Source organism: Chenopodium quinoa, unplaced genomic scaffold (genome assembly GCF_001683475.1).
Source record: "Chenopodium quinoa cultivar QQ74 unplaced genomic scaffold, ASM168347v1, whole genome shotgun sequence".
Lineage (NCBI taxonomy): Eukaryota > Viridiplantae > Streptophyta > Magnoliopsida > Caryophyllales > Amaranthaceae > Chenopodium > Chenopodium quinoa.
The window spans coordinates 23,931-29,930 of NW_018743860.1; positions in this window are offsets into that span (position 1 = coordinate 23,931).

Sequence of the window (6,000 nt, forward strand, 5' to 3'; positions counted from 1 at the left end):
CGGATCACGGACACCCAACTTGCGAAGTAGAAACTCGAATTTAGTTTTTTCCCAAAGCCTTTGTAAAAATGTCATCCAACTGAACCGTCGTAGGAACATACGAGGGTATAATCGTTCCATCTGTAATCGCATCCCGAACAAAATGACAATCTGACTCAATATGTTTTGTTCGTTTATGAAACACTGGATTCTGCGCAATGTATAACGCAGACTGACTATCACAATAGAGGTGCATCCCATTCTCATGTCTTACACCTAAGTCACCAAGTAGTCGCTTCAACCACTTCAATTCACAAGTCGTTGCATTCATACAACGATAATCAACTTCCGATGAAGAAAAGGCAACAGTGGGTTGCTTCTTAGTTTTCCATGACCCGGAGACAAACCAAGAAGCACAAACCACCCACTCAAGGATCGTTTGGAGAGAGGAAGACCTGCCCAATCAGAGTCACACCAACCTTCCAACTGTAAAGCACTATCAGATCTCAATAAAATTCCGTATCCTGGACTCTTCTTCAAATATCTAACAACTCGCAGAGCTGCTTCCCAATGATCAATTCTGGGATTTTGCATAAATTGGGATAAAATGTGCATAGAGTACGCTAAATCAGGTCTCGTAACAGACAAATAAATCAGGCGACCTATGAGGCGACGATATTTCTCAATATCATGAAAATACTCTCCCTGAGATAGAGCTAATTTGTGATTTTGTTCCATAGGGAACTCTGCAGGTTTAGCGTCAAGTAAACCGGCCTCTGTAATAATATCCAACGCATAATTCCTCTGGAAAATAAAAATTCCCTGTTTATTCCGGGGCTACCTCTAGCCCCAAAAAATATTTCAACGATCCAAGATCTTTCATCTTGAAACAATTTCCCATATATGATTTAAAATTAAGCATATCATTTTTATCATTGCCTGCAACAATTAAATCATCGACATATACTAACACATTGAGCTGCATTTTACCCTTTGTCAGAGTAAATAAAGAATAATCGTAATATGACTGCTTAAAGCCATACTTTTTCAAAGCTGTAGCAAGCTTTGCAAACCAACATCTTGGAGCTTGTTTAATCCTGTACAACGATTTCTGCATCCTGCAAACTTTGTCAGAATTATCTTTCTCAAAACCAGGGGAATTTTCATATATACCTCTTCTTCCAAATCACCATGGAGAAACGCATTATGAACGTCCATTTGATGGACTTCCCAATTTTTCACTACCGTTACTGCAAGAAAGGTTCGAACTGTCACCATTTTTGCTACCGGAGCAAAAAACTCATTGTAGTCTATTCCTTCAACCTGATGATTGCCAAAGATGACTAATCTTGCCTTCAATCTCTGCAAATTCTCATGTTCATCATACTTCTCTTTGTACACCCACTTGCTCCCGAGTGCCTTTTTACCCGGTGGTAATTTCTCAAAGGCCTAAGTACCCTATTCTTCAAGCGCCTGAATCTCATCTGCCATTTCCTTTCTCCAACCTTCATGTTTCATGGCCTCCCTGAAACTTTTAGGTTCATTTCCTCCTGTAATAGCAGCAATATATTTTCTATGTTTCATAGAAAACCGGTGAGAATCAACAAAATGTGTTATAGGGTAAACAGTACCTGAGGGAGGTGATGTCACGAGTGAAATCTGAGTTGGTGTAGATGGACTATTATTCCGGATAGTATGTGTCAGAAAATTAAAAAACTTAACGGACGGAATTATTTTTCTCATGCCTTACCCAAGGCCTCTTCACCATGCGTTGTGTGCTGTTGTTGGACAGTAGTAGTGTGCTCTGTTTGCTGCTGTAAAACAGTAGATGCGGGCTCCCCAGGCCCCCCTTGCAAGCTTCTACCAAGATCAGCAGCATCAGTGCTTGCAGAGGGAGCAGCAGCCTTATCAAATGGCCTGGCAGACCCCTCCGCAGCCTAGCTGCGGTCAGCATGCTCATGCCGCGGGGTGGCTACGAACCCTTCTTCCATGACTTCTCTCTCGCTGCCATCATCACCACAACTCCCCTCTTCATCTCCTACACACCGTTCCTCATCAAAATCATCCTCTCTTTCCGAGTTATAACGAATAAGTTATGGCCAAAATATTAAACTGAGCCCAAACCGAACCAACCCACCTTACCTACGACCCAATGATCATGTGGAGGTTCCAAATTATTTAATCCCATTTATAAACCAATTAGGATTAATTATAAGCTTCTATAAGTTTCTAAAAGATCTTGATTATCCTTTTTGAAAAGATAAGATTAAATAGTTTGAAATTGAATAAAACTCCTTTTTTTTTTTAAAGTCCTAATGCTATTCGAATCAAAAGACATTCAAAGATAGACAGATAATATTTTCGTTCCTCATAGTTTTTATCCAAATTTTATATGGTTGGATATCCCTTGAAATTATCTTTCTAATAATATATTATAATATCAATTCCGAGCTATAACGGAAAAGATATGAATAAAATGTCATACTCTATCCAAAACTAACACCGTCGTACTATTTCGGCCATATATTTTATTCTATAAAATATTTTAATCTGATTCTAATTTGGTTAGAAATTATACTTCAAGAGCTTTCCAACGATATCTTATTCATCTTAATCCGATTTCTGGATCAAAAGATATGATAAAAACAAAAACCGCAAAAACTAATGTCTATCGCAAGAGTTTTATCCGATTCGAATTCTTATCTTTTCTTGATTCTTTGACCCTCTTTTTTCTCTATAAAGAGAGGTCATATCACCCCTTTTTCAATCATCAACAAGCTTGATGATCAAATCCTTCTCTCTTTCTCTCTTTTACACCAATAATCATTCTCTCTCACCTTACACCAAAAATCATTCTCTTCTCCTTCTTTAACCTAATTTCTAGCCTCCTTATTCTTCCATAATAATTCCCATAAGCACTCCAAGGAGTCTATACTTAACCCGAGGTTCCGTCCTTAAACCAAGGCGTGAAAGGTACAAATAACTGAGGGTTTGGACCAAATCAACTCTACTATTTATTTAATTTAATTTAATTTTCATTTACTTTATATTTTTTTTATTGAAGTTACTAACAGTTTATTCATGATGTAGCAATTTAAAGGAGCGTGCGGAATGTGAGTAATTAATTAATTTAATTACTCTTATTTTATTTTAATATTGCTAGTATCATGATTAGGGTTATTTTATATTTGATTTGACTAACACTATTATTGTAAAATTGCTTCCAATACTAATGTTTATTCTATTATTATTTTGATTACTATATTGCATGTTTAAAGGGAATATGTAATTGAAAATCACGCCTAATAAGATAATTTGGACAACCGGTTTAGGTTCCTTTTAATCTTGTTATTAATTAAAGTGATCACAATATTTTAGAATTATGTGTTGCATTAATATTAAACCAATTTAGCTTAATAATATTTTGGAGCAAATTAAATATTTTGTTTGTATGCCTTTGAGATCGCATGAATAACTTTTCACTATAAGAATCGAGTAGAGGTCAATACGGGCGAATGTGACTCCATGACTCACTTCGTACCATCATCCTCGATCCTCCTTTCGTGGTTCCGAACCATATGGAGTTAGTAATCTCATGGATTATGAATGGGGTGTAACCTTCACGGGTCAATCGTTGTTGCCTATCGTTGTCCCTTTATCGTGGTTGCCTTTTATGATCCGTGAACGGTTTACAAGTTCCTTAAAAAACTTGTTGGCGGCTCCCTACTTTCCTTGTCCCTAATCGTATATGTCAATTCCCACTTCCTATGAGTGCCAAGCATATTCACACATGCTTTAACGTAGGCGCACTTTGAACGACGCCTACAGAGCAGTAGTAAAAGTGTTAATAAAAGGAAAATCATGCTCCACAAACTACACATATCTCGAAACAAAAAATTTCTTAGTCTCCAAATCATAGATTTTCCACCCCTTTTTCCTGAAAGGATACCCAACAAACACGCACCTCCTACTTCTACTAGCAAATTTGTCCCCTTTACTCCATAGATTATATGCAAAACATAAACACCCAATCACCCGAATATGCTCATATGAAGGTTGTTTGTAGAATAAAATTTGGAAAGGGGTTTTATAATCAAGTAACCGAGAAGGGGTTCGATTAATTTAATGACAAGCCGCTTGCACACACTCTCCCCAAAATTTAATAGGAAAATTGGCTTGAAATCGTAATGCTTTAGCTAATGTAGCTGATGTTTTCGCTCAACTCTCCCATTTTGTTGAGGTGTGCCTACACAAGAAGTCTCAAAATATATCTCATTCTTAAAAAATAAACCTTCAAAGAATTAAACTCCGTACCATTATCACTACGCACAATTTTAATTTCTTGAGAAAATTGACGTTTCACAATAGAAACCAAATTATAGAACATGTATTCAACTTCCGTTTAGGTCCACACACCCCTAGAGTAATCATCGACAATAGTTAAAAAAAAATAATACGAACCACAAGACGATGGAGTCTTGTAAAGCCCCCACAAATCTAAATGTACTAGTTCAAATATACGACTAGCTTTATTTTGACTCAAAGGAAAACTACTTGTAGACACCCATTTGTGTCTCCCCAAAACCAAACCCAGTGATGAGTACCTTTCACGTCGAATCATAATCGAATGAAGCGAAAGTGTGGAAAGTTTAGTGTTGCGGATAGTTTTATTTTAAGTTCTTTTCTCTTCTCTCTATTTTTGAAAACTTATTTTAAGAAAACAGCCAATCTAGTTTGGTTGGTCCATGATATGGGTCCAATAGTAGTGTAGTTGGATGGGGCTTGACAAGACCTTTCCAACGATATATTATAAGCCCAATTCCGATGAATATTGAGGAAGTTATGGCCAATTTACCAAACTGGGCCCGGTTTAAGCCTTATGTGCGGCCCAATGATCTATGGGAGGGCCTAATATAGATTTATCATTCCTAATGCAATTAGGAATGGTTTTAGTCTTCTAGATTCTTCTAGAAGGTTCTTTTCATTCCTAATTCAATTAGCATTGATAAATTGACTTTTTGTTGACTTTTCAGAGTTTTGATTAAAATCAAAGAGCATTTTTGAGGAAAAATACGATTTTATCCTCCTGTACGGAAATTTTTATCTGATTTTAATAAAATGCGTAATTTTCTAGATCAGCGCCAAACGTCAGCTGTAGCGTCTGGCGCTACGCTTGGCGCCTGGCGCCAACAGCCAACGTTGGCGCTGGTTCTGTTTTCTGTGCGCCAGAACTTTGTTTTAATAATTTTATCTTTTTGGCTGATTTTCTCTATAAATAACGTATTAAAAACTCCGTTTTGATCCACCTACAACCAGTATTCACCTACAACCAGTTTTCAATTCTCTTTCATTCTTTTCAATCATTCACCAACTCTCATCAAGATTCTCTTGATTACTCTCTCTCTCTTTTCTAAACTAGCTTTCTCACAAATATAAAATTCCGCATTCATTAGATTTAGGAACACCTAGCCATATTCGAAGTTGACTTCGCCCTAGACGTGAAAGGTTTTAATTTCTGAGGGTTTGGTGCCAAATCTCTCTTTCAATTATTTAATTTAACTATTTAATTTTATCTTTTCCTTGAAGTTACTAACGTGTGTATTTTGTTATTAGAAAGAGGTACGAGGCATCCAAGTAAGCGCTTTTAATTGTTTACATTGTTATTATGATGTAGAATTCATGTCTAGGTTGTTATTATTATGATCATGTTAGGATGTTTTATTGCTTCCTAATATCATGTTTAGGGTAAAGAATATAATGTCAATTATGATTTCTATGATGCCTTTTATTGTCTTCCTAATATTTATGATTGTTAGTATCATGTTAGGGCTATAGCTTTGATTTTTATTGTTTAGTGACATGCTAGGGTTTGTTATTAATCTTGTTTAGGGGTGAGCAAAAAATCAGGGTACCCTGAATCGGAACCGGAACCTGTTAGGAACCGCAGGTTCCAGAATCAGAACCTATATAAGAGGTTCTGGTTCTGGGTAGCAAACTGGAGAACCTGTTGTAATAGGTTCC